Source organism: Sceloporus occidentalis, unplaced genomic scaffold (assembly GCF_023333645.1).
Source record: "Sceloporus occidentalis isolate IW3139 unplaced genomic scaffold, rSceOcc1.0.p SCAF_66, whole genome shotgun sequence".
NCBI classification, from domain to species: Eukaryota; Metazoa; Chordata; class Lepidosauria; order Squamata; family Phrynosomatidae; genus Sceloporus; species Sceloporus occidentalis.
The window spans coordinates 1487853-1505168 of NW_028317046.1; positions in this window are offsets into that span (position 1 = coordinate 1487853).

The window sequence follows — 17316 nt, forward strand, 5'->3', positions numbered from 1 at the left end:
AAACCTACCAAAATGTTCAAATTCCGCTGATAAGAATGTAATCAAATGTGCTGTTCCTCTGCTTTTTATTCTTTATAATATTTTTACTATATATAGTTCTTGTTCTAGAAGCATTTGCCATCTATTTAATATTAATATAATTAACAGCATAATTAATAATATGATTAATTAATCAAGATTAAATAATCTATGTGTTATTTAATATAATAATTAACAGTTTTAAATAATAATACGAGTAATAATAATAATAATAAAACCAATAATGATAATAATAATAATAATAATAATAATAATAATAATAATACATTATTATTATTAGTTCAAGATTACAAAGAAACATCTCCTACAGGCGTATAAATAACCCAATGCCAAGATGTTTTGATGAAGGCGTGCGTTAGGCCTCCCAAAAGAGGCAGAGCTGTCTGAAAGAGACTCCCTAGTGAGCGAGACAAAGGGTTTTTAAAAAAAAGCCCACAATAGAAGTGATAGAATAGTTTGGCCGGATCGCCCAGCCCTAAATACTTTGCCTTCGGGGCAGAAACGAGTAGGCAGGTCAGACGAGAGCTCAATGTGCCGTCGGTTACTTTAAAACTATATTATCCTGGACAAATGTCATTATGCTGCTGTTGCTTTTATTATTATTATTATTATTATTATCTTTTATTTCTATAGCGCCAACGGTTTCCGCAGCACCTCTTACAGTCCCTACATTCAAAGGGTCTGACAAAACTAGAACCGACAGATAAAGAGGCACCGATCCATACGGTTAGGAGGGTCCGGCTCACAGGCTTACAATCTAGAGATTGTATTTTTAGGATACGTTTTAAAAGTCACATCTGAGATAAAAAGCTTACTGATTGCAGCATTGAATAGCATCAAAGACTTAGCATTTCATTTAGTTTTATATTTTCCCTCCCTGACATTACATCATCGTCTGAAATATTTGGACACCTGCGCTGTATATTTTTTATGCGTGGTCAAGCTCATGCGCCCACACGCCACACCAGGGGCAAAAATGGCCATCCCAGCTTCACAAGAAACATCTCCCACAATGCCACCATTGCACCTTAAAAGCTTGTGTGTGCCATCTTTGTTCCCAAACAGCATGTGTGTGCCCCAACCAGCCTGGTTGTGCCACCTATGCTTCTTAACAGCATACCTGTACCACCTCTGCCTCTTAAACAGCCTGCTTGTGCCACCTCTGCCCCTTAAACAGCCTGCCTGTGCCACCTCTGCCCCTTAAACAGCCTGCCTGTGCCACCTCTGCCCCTTAAACAGCCTGCTGGTGCCACCACTGATGCTTCTTTTAAAAAAAAAGAAAACAGAATGTTTTTGAAAACGTATTTTTAATCTGATATTAGTGCTAAAACATTTTTGCTGGGAGTCCCCTGTGAAGCCGGCACAAATAATGTAGTGGTTTGTGCAGTTAGCATCCTCAGGGGGGCAGCAGTAGGGCACAGTAGGCGCTAGAGTAGGTTTGGTGAGGATTTGGAGGGGGGACAAAATAATATTTACAACCTAAAATCCACATATAGATCAGGTGCAAGCTTTTTCAGATAGAAGCAATACATGTTTGGGAGCCGCTGGGAGGCAGCTGCATGTAGAATACTGGGCTTATTAAGCACTATAACCATAATTGTCACTTATGACATCATCCGAGAGCAAAATAACTATTCATAGTAAAAATCTTTAAAATATATACTTTTGCGATTTATGCTAAGATTGACTCAGTTTCTGTGTTCATTAGCGTGAGGTAAACAGGTGGCAGAAGGGATGTGTTTGAAGTAGGGTGGCAATTACACAGGGTTGTGTTCCCATTGGAAGGTTTGACAGTAATGACACTTTACAGAGAACTGAGAGTGTGGAAGAACGTTCTAGAACAATACCGGATAGGGGAACTCAAACATTTCCTCAAATGCGCCGTGGGTTCCTTATTTGAGAATACAGATAGAGCCACCCATCTACCAAATATAAGAGTCGGGATTCTAAGGATCTATGCAGGATTTAGAAGCCAATAACAGACAACTAAAGAGATCTACGACAGGTGTGAGCAGCAAGAATTTACCCGTCGCCCACAGGTGTGGATTTTAGGGATCGCTATAGACTACCTGTACATGTAACCTCTTAACCCTTTTGTATCTGTGAGTCCACATCTGTTATGTGACACACTACTTGTTACAAATCATACGGCACTGTTAAATCGAATGGTGTGATATGAATCATATACATATATACATACACATGGGCGTGTACCCGCGCTAGTGAAATGTTAATAACCACCCCGCGCTTGTCCAGTAGCGGACGCACTTTGTAAGTAGGATTTAAATACAAAAAGCGTAACACTAAACATCCTGGGCTTTTCTGTGCACCCCACGCAGCCCGGGGGTTTATGCTTCAGTGAGTACAAACCGTTGTTAAAACCGTTATCATTCGAGCGAAGGAACTGAAAACCAACTTATTTTCATATTCATAGTAATTTAGGTTGGAAAAAAAACCCAATTCCATCAAGTCCATACGGACCCTTTCTCTGCTTTTGATCCAAAAGGCAAAAAGCCCAATTAAGCTATTTTTCACATTTTGACACTGGGGGGGTAACTCTTGACGCCAAAAGGCAACATATACACATTGCTTGTTGCAACATAATAAATATCGTGCATTAATGCTGATCGAGCAAGTTTATCGCCGGCCGTGCAGTTTATATACACAGAGCGCAAGGAAGTGTAATTTGTAACTAAAGTGAAACGAGTCCTCGGCTCAGACACCAGCCTTGTTAAAGCACCTGCAGTTTGAAACATGTTTTATATAAGTGTATGTTTACTGTATGTCTCCAATGTTTTGTTGATATGACTACTGGGGGAACACACACAAAAACCCCCCAAAACATTAAAAATAGATTGTATGCTCTTGAGCAGGGGCCCCCAGGAACTTCTGTTGTATTATTATGTGTAAACGTATCTTTGTTATGTATTTGTTAGCCACTCCATATTTAAACTGTACAGCCCGGCCAAAAGCATTCCTTAAGAAAAGACATAAAAAATACACACATTAGCCATTTCTTTTTATAAAAGATTTATTTATAGGACTGAACCTGAATATACAAAGTAGTGCTCAAGCATCAACTAATGAGGTATAGATTTTATAACCTAGTCATTAATGGTATGAAGACTATCACATGCCTCAAGAACTTCTGCGAAACACACTTTGATAGCACAGTAAGGATACAGAGAAATGTACATACTGAACCTTTACGCGATTTCCAAACCTTTTGCCCGCACCACAACTATATACTGAACAGCAACAAATCCGAGTCGAAAGATCTATACAGAATGCCCCAGGTTACGGTACCCCCTGGCTAAATAAGAGCCACGTCTTTGGCCTTCTTTGCATATGAACCTTGCTATCCTAACACCATTATATTACAGGAAGGCAGCTTCGCTCGGGAATACACATGGCCGGAAGACATGCGATTCGGGGGGATGGACGTTAGCGAAGCTTTATTACCACTTAAAACCAAAACGTTAAGATTTTTTTTTTTTTTATTATTATTATTATTATTATTGTAGCAGTCAAACCAGTACAAACAAGCACCAATAAATAACATTTTACAAAAAACCTTAGCTATCTTGCCGTGATGTTACAGGTCTCTAGTGCATGTGGGTTTTACAGTATATAAAAAGTTGTTCTGTAAAATGTACAGATATAAAGCACGTTTCTCTACAATTTTAAGTCAACCGTGTCACTTAAGCTATAAAATGTCTGGAAGGAAGAAAAAAAAAAAAAAGGGTGGGGGGGGGGATTAGGCGGTTTCTTTCACTTCTGTGGAGTCTCCGTTTTCTGTCTTCTGTTTTTTAGTTTCGGTTTTAGATTCAGATTCCTCCTGAAAAGCCGACAAGAATAATTAGGATTTCACATTGAAATGCGATAGGGAGGCTGGCATATAAAGCAGTGGCACGGGAACTCGAACTATGAGGTTCAGAGGCTTCCAGGCTCTCGGTAAATGATGCTCACCTCGTCCTCTACTGGGCGTTTTACAGGATGGCCATCGGCTTCGCTCTCCTCTGTTTCACCTTCACCCTCCTCCTCTTCTTCTTCTCCCTCACCTTCTCCTAGTAACAAAACAAAAAAAATAAATTAGAAACCGGACACTAAAACCCTTAAGTCTGTGCATCGATGTACCTATCCATTTAATTTTTTTGGTTAAATACCTTCATCCTCATCCTCGGGGTCCTCTGTGTTCTCCTCGCTGTGGTCAGCACCGTTTTCCTCCTATAAATAAAAACGTGTTAATGTTTACCATACACAGGTCAATCACCGGCAGCTTTGTGGAGTGAGCGGCTCCAGAACGCGACGGGTACTTACAGTTCCGTTAGATGGGGTGTCCCCGCTGCCGTTCTCAGCCTTCTCGGGCTCCTCCACAACTTCCTTCTTTTCTTTCAGATCCTAAAAAGAAAAGAAACATTAAATATCAACAAATGTTCAATGTTATATTCATAGCCTTAATACACACACATACATACATATATATATATATATATCTATCTATATCTATCTGCTTGAGACATATAGGGAGATGCTTAGTCCAATCATTTGCCCCCCAGTTATCATTTTAATAAAATAGGCCAAAAAAAGGAAAATTTATATAAATTAAAAATATAAATTTCATTAAAATAAAATTTTTATTTCGGTAATATTTAATATTTTTGTATTAAACATAGTCCACAGCAATGTTGCTTTAACACACAGCTGTAGAAACTGCTAATAAATAGCGAGAAATCACGGAATATGATCAGATGCGGGAGGGGGGAGCGAGCGAGCGAGGCGCGCTCAGGAGAACGTCGAACATCTGCCACGCGCGCCCCCGCAGCGACGAGCGCGCGTAGGACAAAAGAAAGCCTCGCGCCCACGTTACGCGCACACGCCGCGGCGGCGCGCCCCCCCCTTTCGTCAGCCTCCCGCACTTTCTGTGGACCTCGCGCGCGCCCCCTTCCCGCCGATTCCCTGACGCGTTTGAACTTCGCACAAGGGAGAGAATTAAAAAAAAATAAATAAAAAATGAGCCACGGGGACCGGAGCAGGTGGCACGGGTCACCGGGAGGGAAAAAGAGAGCTGCCAGATATATAACCAACGGGAAAGACGAAGGGAGAATGAAATAACCGAGGTAAGCGCCGCTGTCTAGTCATAGAAACCCCTAGCATAAGGTCATTTAACGCGACGGACACCGGACGGGGTACCTCACAGCATCATCTAAATCTGCTCTTAGCGCAGGTTCGTACAAAGAGCCAGGTGATGGGGACTCGTCAGGTTCCGAGAGGATGAGGTCGGGTACAAGGAAGTAACGCGGGGCAGGTGGGAGGGGGAAATAAGCGCAGAAATAAAAAAATATAAATATAGCACGAAGCATCCGTCTGAGGGAATTAGCGTCATCTTAATAAATGGCGGTAACCGTGTGAAGATACCGCACTGACACCTCCTCTAACGGGGGCTATTAACAGCGACAGAAAGCAGGCATGTCTCAGAAAAATATCAGGTAAATAGGAGTGTGTGGGGCACGCCGGAGCAGGCTCTCGGTGCACCTCAAAGTTTTCGGTAGTCACCAAAACAGATGGCCACGTCCCGTACCTGAAACCGCGTGTTCGCGAAGGACAACAAAGAAACCCGCCACGAACAATGGGAGACAATGTGACAGAGCAAGGGTCATATTACCTTGGCGACTGGGACCTCAGTGGTGGTGGTATCAACATCGGTATCTGCCATTTTCTGGAGAGGTTTTTAAGAGGAAAAAGTCAAGGAATCCGGGTTGCCAAGTGGCAAAGAGGGGTAAAACCCAGGAGGACACGTAAGAGAGAAGATGAAGGATGAGAGGAACAGCGATACCCACAGCGGAGTGGAGAGGAATGAAACAACTGTATCACAACCCGAGAATTAAATACGAACTACATCTGGGTGGGATTATGGTAATTTAGACTGTTTTATTGGCTGCGGCTGTAGCCTTGCTTAGTTTTGGTTTGCTTAGAAATATGTCTATTATGAACCGAGACCCCACCCTTTACAGTTGCCACGGTTTTCTGTTTACGATTGGCTCGTGGGAGGCGATGTCTCCCCGCCCAGTATGCAAATGACCTCTGTTCTGTTGCACAGATGCTCCCGAGTATCTATTGGCTCCTAGAGAGACTGGGCTAAATGGCACAGACCTGGCCCCCTTTGTCATACGGCTGATTGTTACTGGCTGGTACCGCAGCCCGGCCTTACTCCCGTTCCCCTGATGCTATTGGCAGCGTTATTGGACCTGTAGGAGGGCTCCACAAAGGGGGTGGCGGGGGGGATGGGTGTCTGTTTTCTGGGAGTACAGGAGTTTAAACAAATATTTCCGGTGTTACCATTTGTAGATTTTAACGAGCAGCCCCGGAATAGCTGCCATCAAGAACATCTTGGCAGGCGGTGTGTTTACCGCGTTTTCTTTGTGAATAGAAAGGTGGTGAGAGGCAGAGATGCTCCCCGTGCCATGCGCATCATGCCCGGGACACTTTGCTGTGTTACTACCTCCCCCCCGAGAGTGAATGCTGAGAGAAGTCGGTGCGTGATTCACATGGTCCGCCGGTAATATGGAACATGAGCCGCAGCTTTACCAGAATCTCCTAAGAAGCGCCATTCACTGGGAGCACCGGGACTTAGAAAGGTTTCCCGCATCTCAGTTGGAAAGCTTGTCTGAGGTCTGGCAGGATTACCTGTTACAGCTTGGAGGAGAGGGGGGAGAGAGAGGGGGGGAGGAGGGAGAGGAGAGAGAATACAGTAGAAACGTTTAAACACATAAAGGGGTTTTAATAAAGTACCGGAGGGGAGAAATATCAGAACAAGAAGCCATCATCTAAATTATTATTTATTATTTTATATAGCGCCATCATATTCCGTAGTGCAGTACAATGGGTAGGCAGGACATAACAAGTAGTATGTAACATAACAATTAGACTTACAGAAACAACAGGTGAGGAGGGCCCGGATCAAACGAAAGACAGAGGGTTAGATGCATTGTAAGGAAGATTTACTTTACTGATAGGGTGGCAGATAAGTGGAACAGCCTCCCAGCAGAAGTGGTAGAGGGTAATACAGTGAGGGTATTAAACATGCATGGGACAGGCATATTGCTCCTGAATCTAAGACAAGACCAACGACTGATTAAAGTCTTTACAGCAGGAGAAACGGGTGACTAGACGGGCCGGATGAGGCCGACCTGCCGACAGATTCTGTGTTTCCATGAAAGGATAAAAAATAAAGCCGTGTTGTGATTGGTGACCGCACTTGGGACAAAAAAGGATTGACCTAAATGTTGTAAAAGTTTTCCTATAAGAGTTTTTGTTGCATCCAAGACCAAATTGGGAAAAATAACCTCCATAACCAACACGGCAAGGGCTGCGTCAGTTGATGCTCTCTTGCACGCGGTTGTCATGGTGAAGCAGATCCATATTCCCATTAAATGGTCCAGTACACGGATTGGGGGTGATGTATGCCTCCAGGTAACTTGTGCACGTAATGAAAGTTTTGCCATTTAGTTGCCAGGGGCGTCTGGGTTTACCTATTATTATCAGGCACTGGAATAAAGGCTCTTCCAACGTCTCTTCATGTTCATCATCATTAATACAGTGTATTGCAAGCTCACACGAGCGGGGCCCTATATTTCACAATTGGTACCGATTCTGTATGCTTCTTCCATATACAGAACATTCGTGAATCATCGGGAACATCACAATGAATTCTAATAGGATTTCTCCATGTTTACAAACTTGTCCCAGATGCAACGTGCATCAATCTAGAAACGTTATGTCGGATAATACATGGCTGTCTCACTGCATACCTGGACCATAATGTTCCAGCACCCCCCCACACACATCTACATATAAAAGGACACCAGATTCACCTTTAAGTATTTCACCCTTCTATGCATTTGCCCCTCAACTCCTTGCCTTGATACATTGGCACAAAGATGAATTCGTTGGTGGGACTGCATTGGGAAATGGAGTATCTCTTTAAATACTTCCTTGACCTGTATTACTCATTGTTAAACGCAGACAAACTCATCAAGCAGATTTGTATCGTCTGCAGTCTAAGCAGGTTTAATAGAAAAACTTGTTTTTATATGGAGAAGCTGCATACAGATAATGTGCAGATATAGCCTGGAATATGTGCAAATAAAATACTTTAATGCCCAAATTGTAGATATTAGAAACTGAACAATAACACCTCCACAGCTGAGAATTACAAGGCCAGAAAGTAGTGTAAGAAACATGGGCGATGTATTGGGAAAATAGCCCTCTAGCAGAAGTGGTGCGAAGGACCACCCTTCCTGCTAGGTGACTGATCAGGGCTCAAGGCTCATGCTTGTGTCTGGGGTTGTTGCTTCCCTTGCGCAGGTGAAGTTTGCCGTGTCCTCGGACTGATATGTTGATGGAGATTTTTGTTCTGTAATAGCACAAAGAGGCCAAAAATCTGAGATGCTTCGGCGCGGGGGTGCACCGTAGACCAGGGTATGAAGTGGTTCTTTCTTGGTCCACGTCTTAAATTTGTTTTTGCAAAGCTGGTAATGTTGTCTTACCAGCCTAGCACCAGTTTAAGGTTCCCACCAACTAAATCTTTTCATAGTTTAATACTGTGATAAGCACCCCTTCCAAAGAATTGCCTTTGACTCCTAAAAGAAAGGCGGGGGGAGGCTAAATTTGGGCAAACCTCAAGTTCTTGTTTATGTCTCGTAATTGTAAAAGTTTATTTCCAAGGGAAATATATGCGTTTGCTGTTTGATTACTTTCCGTATCCTGGTTTTTGGGGAGTTCATTTTTTTGTGGTTGAACATATCTGATACTCATTAGGGGGGGCTTCTTGGTCTCGCTGATCTCCATTTACATGTAGCTGCCTTCCGGCTTCCAGCCTCTGCATCTCATCGAAACAAACTGAAGTGGGAGAGAATGCAAGGGGGATTTATACTGAAAAGAAACATCCTAAGTAAATCTTCACATGGCAGTAGCTCAAGCGGGGGATTCCCGGACTTTGTTTTTGGCTCGGACCCTGATGCAGTCGCGCAATCTTTTCTCTTTTATAAATACACTATAGGAAGTAGGCTGGCGTTAGCTGTGTGCGCTTGCAGATGGGGGGAAGAGGGGTTGAATGTGGGAAACAGTTATACTGTATGGTCTGGGGACCTCTAATACACTAACAACCGATAGGGGATGAAATGTCTCTACTATGGGGCACTAATACTAACAGTAAGTTATATTATTCATACTTTTTGAAGTCACTTGGCCATCATGCAGATGTTTTAATGCCACATTCTGTTCCTCTGGATTAATTTTTTTGGGTCATCTCTCAAAATGTCATTCCCATTTCAACAGGGCAGAAAAAAAAGATAGCCTTTATGCAGCTAGTATATGTAATAGTATCCAGAAAACCTTAGTCTATAAATCCCTATGTGTCCGCAACTGTCTCATAACGTGAGCTACCGTGAGATAAGATGTTTCAGCACATTATCCACGCATTATGAAGGGCCAACCCAGTGAATTTCTCCTACAGGGAGGGATGAGCTATCCCCGAATAACGTATGGTTAATGATGTTATTTAATATGACATACCTACAGCGCACTGGTAAGTGAGTGAACCCCATAAATGAACTGGGGAATGTCAGACCAATTAGTGGGTGTTTTCACAATGAAGATGAAGACTTACAGCCTTTCATGTAAGTCATGCGAGTCCCTAGATCTAGAAAATAGAGCCTCTAGGGCATTTTGGATAAGACTTAGAGGCCAGCTGAGTAGTTGGTTTATCATCCCGGGAGTGGGTTTGCTGTAGAGACGTCAAGATCAGCTACTCTACTGCATGCCGGAGAAATGTTGACTTGGTGAATACAAGACTATCATTAAGGGGTAGAATTGGGTCTCGGTTGTAACTCGGTTGTGTCCAGTTCTGTGCTGGGAGGTAATCGCATAAGGCACTTAATGGCTGGTCTGACAGAGGCTGAGTGCCAATTTCCAACACCTTACAAAAGTGTAATTCGTGGCCATATCAACAGCCCAACTAGACTTCTGTAAGAACTGAAATCTGGACTGATTCTGAATACATTATAAAAGATTTTTTTTAAATGATCTTAAATAAACCCTTTAAATGATACAAAACAATGATGTCTTTTTTGTCCTTATTATTTAAAAAAAATGAACATTGAGGGTTCTGGTAATACCTTTGATAAAACATTTGTGCGAAGGCAATCTGGAAAAGGAACTCCAGCCGCCCCGAAGCTGACGTTTCCATCGAGGCGTACAGGCATCAGTTCTTGGAGGACCCTAGAAGAGTACCGGCGACGATGACCACGGGATCTCCGATACAGACCCGTGTCTGGTTTTGTGTTTACACAGCAATTATGTGTTCCCAGCAAAAATTATGAATGAGACAAAATGTAGTAAAAACCTTACATTTCTATGCTTAATTTTCCAATCCACCCCTAGCAGACATACATATCTTGCTGGCATTTTAAGCCAATACGCTGTACCAAGCAATCTATATTACGATTGTCACAGAATTGCATTTTTACATTCAGGTTTGTAGTTTAGTTACAAAATGATTATTCTGAATATCTGATCTCTTCCAGAATATTTGCGAAGACATTTTAAACTATCTATGCACAACTTCAGCTACTTGATGCCTTCCTCTTTAAGCTGTAGTAGTGGATATGAAAGCAATCTGTCTAGAAAAGTTCACCTTGTTCAGTGATTAGTTCACTTTCATGCCCTTATCTAAGTGTGGTTCCACTTAATGAACCGACGGTGTATATTAACGGAAGAATAGATGAATTACTAATCTTATCTAACCTTTGATACTTTCTGATTAAAACATTAGACCCGTCATTACTGTATGAGAGGGAGAAGTGGGGTAATTGCACAGTCTTAGCAAACAAAGACAAAATTCAAGTGCTTGGGATAAAATCAGGAAAATCTGAATTTTTCTTCACGTCCGCTATATACATTTTTTACTTGGCAAATAAGCAGGCATCAAACTTTAGAGCCCTGGTATATTTTATAGTTATAAATTAGCTAATATGTTGGAATGCCACGTTTAGAGCTAATGTCTGGAAGTATATACGCGGTATATGGATTATTAAATTGCTCTATGTTGGAGGGGCTGCTGCAATTGTGTTTCGAAACAGGGGCCTTCATCTGATGAGAATACTTTTAACAAGTAGAGCATAAAGAATATTCATATATTTAATTTCCTAAGCGTAACTCGGACATGTTATCAAAGAATTATGATGTCATGTTATAAGTTTGTTAGTAAATGTATAGGTTTGTTGTTGTTTTTTTAGCAATGATCTCTGTGTCATCATCTAAAGCCATCAGAGACATCATAATTGTATGATGTCCGTGCCATAATCTTCCTTTTACTTGAAAATTTTGGGTGCACCACTGAAAAAAATAAGAAAATATGGTATATAATCTCATTACAAAGAAAACTGTTGTGCCCTAATTTCGACCATTTCTACAAATCACACAAAATATTCACAAAGCAAAGCAGGCTTTTGTTTTAGATTTTAATCATTTTGGTGCTGCAGGGGTCAGCTATGTATTGTAAAGCAATGGATCGGACAATTTGCAAATCACAACACACAACTCTTTGAGAGAAAACACTTTGTTCCCTATAATAATGGAGAACCTTTCATGCTAATTAGAATTTAAACAATGATGCAAATGAGGTGCTTTTGTTGTTACACAGAAGGAAACAGTAAAACAACAGTGATCTATGTATTACCTTTTTATCCTTATTTCCAAGATTTAAATGCACCTGTATGAGGGTTTTTAGAAAGAGACCGTATATCAGTTTGCAGTGTGGTGCACTTTCTGTCCACTTGGGGGAGCTCAAGAGACCTTCGTTTTGGGATGGTAAGTGGAGTGCGGCAGATCTAAATTCAAACTTCTTATAGGTGATATTAAATAACTACATTGTGGGCTGTCACATAGGCTGCTATGTTTTATATATGTATATAGGGTTTCCATACAGTGTTCAGAATTAGTAAATCAAATAGATGCCTTTTGCAAATAGTTCTTAAAGGTTTTCTTGATGGCCTCACCATTCAGTCCTAGATACTTTGTGATATGACTATGCAAAGGCAATGTGTACCAGGAAATAATGTGCAAGTATGAGACGCACACCTATAGTATACTGTACATTCCATACCTGATGTGCCGGGCGTTGCAGTACCTCATTCATTACACAACAAAACAAGCGACAAATCAATTTCAGTGTTTTGGGTCCTTTGGTGACCCTGGCCTAATGGATGCCTACGGGGCAAATCCTAGCTCAATCTCTCCTGCCTTGTTTTGTAAATGAGACACGGGTCCATTTTTCTTGGCTATGGCTGTTTTGAATTCTTCTTTCCTGGCCTAATCCCTTTGTTTGCCTTCCACTTTGATGGCCTCTTGCATTCTATACTGAAATCCCTTTCAATGTTCTTTGCAAAAGTCTCATTGTATGCACATCCTACCACCCCCCACTGAGTACTCATCTGCCTTCCATCCCCCACAAAGGCACAGGCATTACCTACCCCCCACCAAAGAATACCTTGCAATCATTCTCCATGCAAAGCTCTGGTCACAGAGGCATCTGTCGAAGCTTCTCCATTTTAGTTACACTAAGGCCTCGTGTTTGACCATAAACAACAATCCATACAATGACATCATTGTAATTGACAAAAATGATGTTTTATGAATGTGCCTCTTTACCTACATGGTGTTTGTGACATCAAATTAGCTTTGCATCATTGCCAAAATGCTATGTTTCCATTAGTTGCCCTCTTTGTAAGTTTAAGGTTAACTCTATTCTACTGTCTCTTTCTGGCTCAGATTTAAACTGTGTTTCAATGAGAAACGCTGTTCTTTTAATTACTACCTGGCTGCCTCCTCATGTCACAGTCTCAATGATTTGACCCACACAACCAGGAATGCTGGTCAACAGGGCCGCCATCAGATATTTACTGCCCCAGTATCAACTTAGGGCCCAGGCTCCTACCCCATCATGGTCCATAACGTTCATTCTCCAAAGTTGTCCATCTCTTCCCCAAGATTTAACTGCTTGGCTCTTTCTCTGTGGCCACCCATGTTCAAAAAAAGGCTTATCTGTCTTCCTGGGTGCTTTTTGTTTAGAAAAAAACAACCTCTTTTTTTCCTGGGACCCCCTGTTTAATAAACTCACCTACTTGTTCCCCAGGGCTCCCCATTTAAAGAAGTACAGCTTCACTTGCCCCCATTTTTACCTTGAAAACAGTGGATCAGATGTGAGGGAGTACAACAAGAGACAGGGGGGGGGGCTTCTCTGGAGGCTTTTTAGAATAGTCCTCTTACTGGGGCACGCAGACCAAATGGCCACCTGTGCCGCTGAGCCCCAGGCAGCAAAACTCTTTGTTCTCCTTTTCCAGGACTTGTCCTCATTGACTGTATTTTCTTAAAAAATTACCAGCAATGTTTAGGAATCTGCAACTTCCTTAAATAAGTGATTACTTTTTCTATAATAGGCAGAGATGATTATTATTCAAAGGGGCATTCCAACCACCACATGTACTTTAATGCATTTGATAACTGATTGGTCCCTTTAAATTATGGTTTGTTGTCCCTTGCAAATGCATGGAGAGATATTGCACATCCTACTGCCTGTGCCCACTTTGGGGGTCCGGGGCAAACAAGACCCTCAGTGCACTGCAGCTCTGAAGCAGCAGCTTCTCCAAAAGTTTACAAAATACTTTAATATGCAGTCTTCATTGGCGAGGCTGCATGGGACACTGTCCCTTTAATCAATTGTTGTTGAGTCACCATGTTTTTCCAGGACACTTATAGATTTAAAGTGTAGCTGAGCAGCAAATGCAAAGTGCTACCCCTGCCGTAGGTGGAATTTATAACTGAACAACTGATTTCCTTCTGTGATGTTATACATCTCATATACTGCAGGGGGCAGCACTTTACACAGCAGATTATCACTCTATCCTGTGATCTTACAAACAGGTCCCCTTCATAATAATGCTAATCATTTTGTGTGGGTCATTGACAAATATAAAGAACAATAAAGGATTTCGGGGCCTCTTTTATATTGGGAATTCAACCCTATGTTTGATAAAGAACTATTTACCATTGTTAAGAACTGATTTTTTTTTTTGTTAATGCAAAAAAATGGCAAAATTCCATCTGCTTTATTTCAAGGCTGGAAATATCTGTAGTGATACCAATTACTGCCAGCAGATGGCGGCACTAATTTCCTTCCCAATTCTTAAATGTTTAAACCAATATCTCTCCATGCATGTTACATACATGCGATTGGTCTCTATATATAAACAGATTACATTTCAGATGATATATTTTAAATATGTGCCGGGATATAAATGTACAAATGCATTCAATAAATACATCCCATTATGTTGCAATCCCATTTTTCAAACACTGGACCAATCTTTGCTTCTGGGAAAAAAAATCAACAAAAATAATTATAAATGTGACATTACCACTCTACAGGAGGGTCAGGGTCATCGTGGACCTTTAAAGAGACCTCATATACATTAAAGGACATAATATGTCCGGAGTGTCCCTTAAATTCGTCTGTAAATCACATAATACTTCCCTCACATTAGTAGCCTCTGTTATTATTTTTTAATTAATACACTGTATAGAAACAATATACTCATGTTATAAATTCTCAGGTGTATAATAAGTTATCAGATCATTATTTTATAAATGCATTGTGCAGGGCAGGTGTAAAGATATAGGGATACTCTTTATTGTTGCTGCCCTGCACAATGCATTTATAAAATGCATAACTTATTATAGGGGCCAGAGGAGGGGTGGACGGACCACCACTTTGGGGTCCAAAATTCCTCAAAAAAGAGGCAGTAGCTCAGTGGGGTCGTGTAACGTGACGGCCACTCAACTTTACTCCCCCCCCCACCCGAACCAGAAGGTGTCAGCCCTCACCTTATATCTGCTCTATAAATTTATTTGAAGTGCAATTGCTGTCTAAGAGGAACAACACCTTCAACACAGGAAATGACCTAGTAATGCTTTAATACGTTATTGATTTCACTGTTCTATAAACTGCTACATTTTATGAGGTCATAATTTTACCCAATCTATATTACAATCAGATCACTGTCTGGGGTGATGCCAGACCAGAGGAGGATTCAGTTTATATGCAGATTGTGAAACGTGAGTTTGTTTAGCCAACTGTCCAGTAATCGCTAACAGCCACATCATATAAGTGACATCATGAGAATTTCCCACTCTATGCCTAGCTTGTTTCAGCCATGTTTCTGGGGAGTGGCTTCTTCAGTTAACCTCATATTGCCTTGAACATAGTCAGTGCTTGGAAAGATCATTAATACCTCCTGCTTGTGCTTAGACTGCACTAGACAAGCTCAGCCTTCACATCCCCATCTCCTGTGACAGTAATCCCAAGGGGTGACAGCTGCCATCCTGATGTTCTCCAAGATCTTCAGTTTTAAAAGTAAATCAGGCAGGGGGCAGGACACCCCCAAATCATCAGATCAGGTAGGAATCAGATTATTTACATGAAACCGGATGTGAAACATGAAACTTGTTTTGACAAATGTAACAGTTTGTGAGAAGGAGGCAAATTGATACAAAGTAATATAAAATGTTACTTTATGGAATTATTTCAAAACAAGGCTATGTTATAGGTTTGTGTTATAAGTAAAAAAATATTTACATTTTTACCATTGTTTTTTAAATGATGTGGTTGATTATTTGGGGAGAACATTTAACCCTTAGAATGCCAAGTAGATAAGCAGTGCATGTATACAGTACCTTGTATGTAAGAGAGTGGTAGGACACTCAGGATTAGGTCATCTAAAGGAAATTTAGGGAAGATGAAAACATTTCAGGGAAGTTAAATATCCCCCCAGGAGGTGAAATTCTATTTATAATAAAAATACATAGAATCAAAATAAATATCACAAGTTAAATCACGTTCTGGTGGCCAGGAGTTAATGGGATTACAGCAGGAGACTCTATAGCTCAGATAGATTTTGAAATCATAAAAGCTTACAAATCATATGACTCTGGGTACAAGCTTTGTCAAAATCAGATTGTTTGGAAAATACATTCTACTGAATATTTGTTTTTTTGTAGTGTTTTTTGTTGCATTTAATACATAAATTTTTTTCACTGTACATCACAATCAAATATATTATTAAATTATACTGTATGAAACTGCCATGTGTTTTGTGTCGTTTAGTAACCTGTAGTACTATATATTGCCTTTTAAGTAGTAATACTCAGTATCACACATATCCTTTCTGTGTCAAAGGGATGTCTTGTTTTTGTATTTTTTTTTTTTTATTGGTGTGTACGTTGGTATGAAAAGTGGACCTAAATACCGGTTGATACTTTTAAGTGGGGTAGGGACAGTTACACGGATTTTGCAAGTGCCCCCCTTACATAGAAGCATAGATTTTGCTGGCAGACAAGATCCATTTGGCCCGTAGAGACTAAAACCTGTAGAGACTAAAACCTTAATCAGTCGTTGGTCTCGTCTTAGATTCAGGAGCCATATGCCTATCCCGTGCGTTTTATAATTCCCTCAGTGCATTAGTCTCTACCACTTCTGCTGGGAGGCTGTGCCACCCATCTACCACCCTCTCGGTAACATATGTCCACATAACAGGGTGGAAAATTGTATTACCCAAGAGGGCTGGAATACAGGGACTGTGTACAAGAAATAAGGAAGCTCTCCTCATTACTACCATATACGTTTTGGGGCCATTGCTGAAACGACCATTATGTACACGCAAGCAAGGAATCACTGCACACCCATCATATACACACTTTAAAAACTGTAAATGCTATTTAAATACATTTTCTCATGCAGTTTTATCACAATTAAATGGTTTTATTAAAAGTACCTAGAGCTTGGATTTTTGTCTTTCAATCAAATTACTGCCCAATTCAAGACAATATTGATTAAGAGTGATAACACACTATAAGAGAATTAACCTTAAAGTTGTGCATTCCGATTCGTACCAACTGCAAATTTACAGAGTTTTTTGCAAATTCAGTGATTTGTACGAAGCCACAAAAATGGGGCCAGACCCCCACGAATCTAGCGAAAACAAAGCAAAAAGCTCCTAATTTTCATCCAAAATTGACAGGCCCTTTCACTCACACACTCTCACACTCTTGTTCGCTCTCTCTCTCTCTCTCTCTCTCTCTCTCTCTCACGCTCTCTCTAAATGTTTCCCTACCTTCTCTGCCGATCACCTCAGCTTCTTGTTCTTCTATCTTCATCTGCAT